Raw genomic sequence first — 2,255 nt, 5'->3', positions numbered from 1 at the left:
TGCCAGTGGGGTGTAAATTCTCCCTGCACCCCTTATTACCTTCCGTGAGGGGTGTAGTTTTAAAAATGGGGTCACATGTGGGGGGTCCACTGTTCTGGCACCACGGGGGGCTTTGGAAATGCACATGGCCAAATTCTCTCTCCAAAAGCTCAATGATGCTCCTTCTCTTCTGAGCATTGTAGTTCGCCCCCAGTGCACTTCACGTCCACTTATTGGGTATTTCCATACTCAGAAGAGATGGGGTTACAAATTTTGGGGGGTATTTTCTGCTATTATCCCTTGTAAAAATGTAAAATTTGGGGGAAAACAAGCATTTTAGTGTAAAAAAAATATTTTTTTTTTTACATATGCAAAAGTCATGAAACACCTGTGGGGTATTAAGGTTCACTTTACCCCTTGTTACGTTCCCCAAGGGGTCTAGTTTCCAAAATGGTATGCCATGTGTTTTTTTTTTCTGTCCTGGCACCATAGGTGCTTCCTAAATGCGGCATGCCCCCAGAGCAAAATTTGCTTCCAAAAAGCCAAATGTGACTCCTTCTCTTCTGAGACCTGTAGTGCGCCAGCAGAGCACTTTTCATCCCCATATTGGGTGTCTTCTGAATCGGGAGAAATTGGGCTTCAAATGTTGGGGGGTATTTTCTGCTATTACCTTTTTTAAAAATGTTAAATTTTTGCTAAACCAAGCATTTTTTATAAAAAAAAAAATATTTTTTTTACATATGCAAAAGTCGTGAAACACCTGTGGGGTATTAAGGTTCACTTTATCCCTTCTTACGTTCCTCAAGGAGTCTAGTTTCCAAAATGGTATGCCATGTCGTTTTTTTTTGCTGTCCTGGCACCATAGGGGCTCCCTAAATGCGACATGCCCCCCGAGCAAAATTTGCTCTCAAAAAGCCAAATATGACTCCTTCTCTTCTGAGCATTGTAGTTCGCCCGTAATGCACTTCAGGTCAACTTATGGGGTACCTCCAAACTCAGAAGAGATGGGGTTACACATTTTGGGGGGTATTTTCTGCTATTAACCCTTGCAAAAATGTGAAATTTGGGGGGAAACACATTTTAGTGAAATTTTTTTTTTTTTTTTTACATATGCAAAAGTCATGAAACACCTGTGGGGTATTAAGGCTCACTTAATTCCTTTTTACGTTCCTCAAGGGGTCTAGTTTCCAAAATGGTATGCCATTTTTTTTTATTTGCTGTTTTGGCACCATAGGGGCTTCCTAAATGCAACATGCCCCCAAAAAACCATTTCAGAAAAACGTACTCTCCAAAATCCCCTTGTCGCTCCTTCGCTTCTGAGCCCTCTACTGCGCCCGCCGAACAATTTACATAGACATATGAGGTATGTGCTTACTCGAGAGAAATTGGGCTACAAATTCAAGTATAAATTTTATCCTTTTACCCCTTGTAAAAATTCAAAAATTGGGTCTACAAGAACATGCGAGTGTAAAAAATGAAGATTTTGAATTTTCTCCTTCACTTTGCTGCTTTTACTGTGAAACACCTAAAGGGTTAAAACACGTACTAAATGTCATTTTGAATACTTTGGGGGGTGCAGTTTTTGTAATGGGGTCATTTATGGGGTATTTCTAATATGAAGATCCTTCAAATCCACTTCAAACCTGAACTGGTCCATGAAAAATAGCGAGTTTGAAAATTTTGTGAAAAATTGTAAAATTGCTGCTGAACTTTGAAGCCCTCTGGTGTCTTCCAAAAGTAAAAACATGTCAATTTTATGATGAAAATATAAAGTAGACATATTGTATATGTGAATCCAAAAAAAATAATGTTTGGAATATCCATTTTCCTTACAAACAGAGAGCTTCAAAGTTAGAAAAATGCAAAATTTTCAATTTTTTCATCAAATTTTGGGATTTTTCACCAAGAAAGGATGCAAGTTACCACAAAAATTTACCACTATGTTAAAGTAGAATATGTCACGAAAAAACTATCGCGGAATCAGATTGATAAGTAAAAGCATTCCAGAGTTATTAATGTTTAAAGTGACAGTGGTCAGATGTGCAAAAAAGGGCTGCGTCCTAGAGGTGAAAATGGGCTGTGTCCTTAAGGGGTTAATACATCAATATTGTAAAAATACTGGATATTCTGAGGTGATCCAATACTAATTAATTAATAATCACAATGTTAGAAGACTTTTTTTTCCCATTATCTACAGTTTCTTCTTTTTTTAAATGCAACACCACAGTTCGTACAATGAGTTGTTACAAAATGTTACAAAGTGTTATCTTGTTGAA

Source organism: Hyla sarda, chromosome 6 (genome assembly GCF_029499605.1).
Source record: "Hyla sarda isolate aHylSar1 chromosome 6, aHylSar1.hap1, whole genome shotgun sequence".
Classification (NCBI taxonomy): Eukaryota; Metazoa; Chordata; class Amphibia; order Anura; family Hylidae; genus Hyla; species Hyla sarda.
This window is presented reverse-complemented; position numbering follows the sequence as displayed.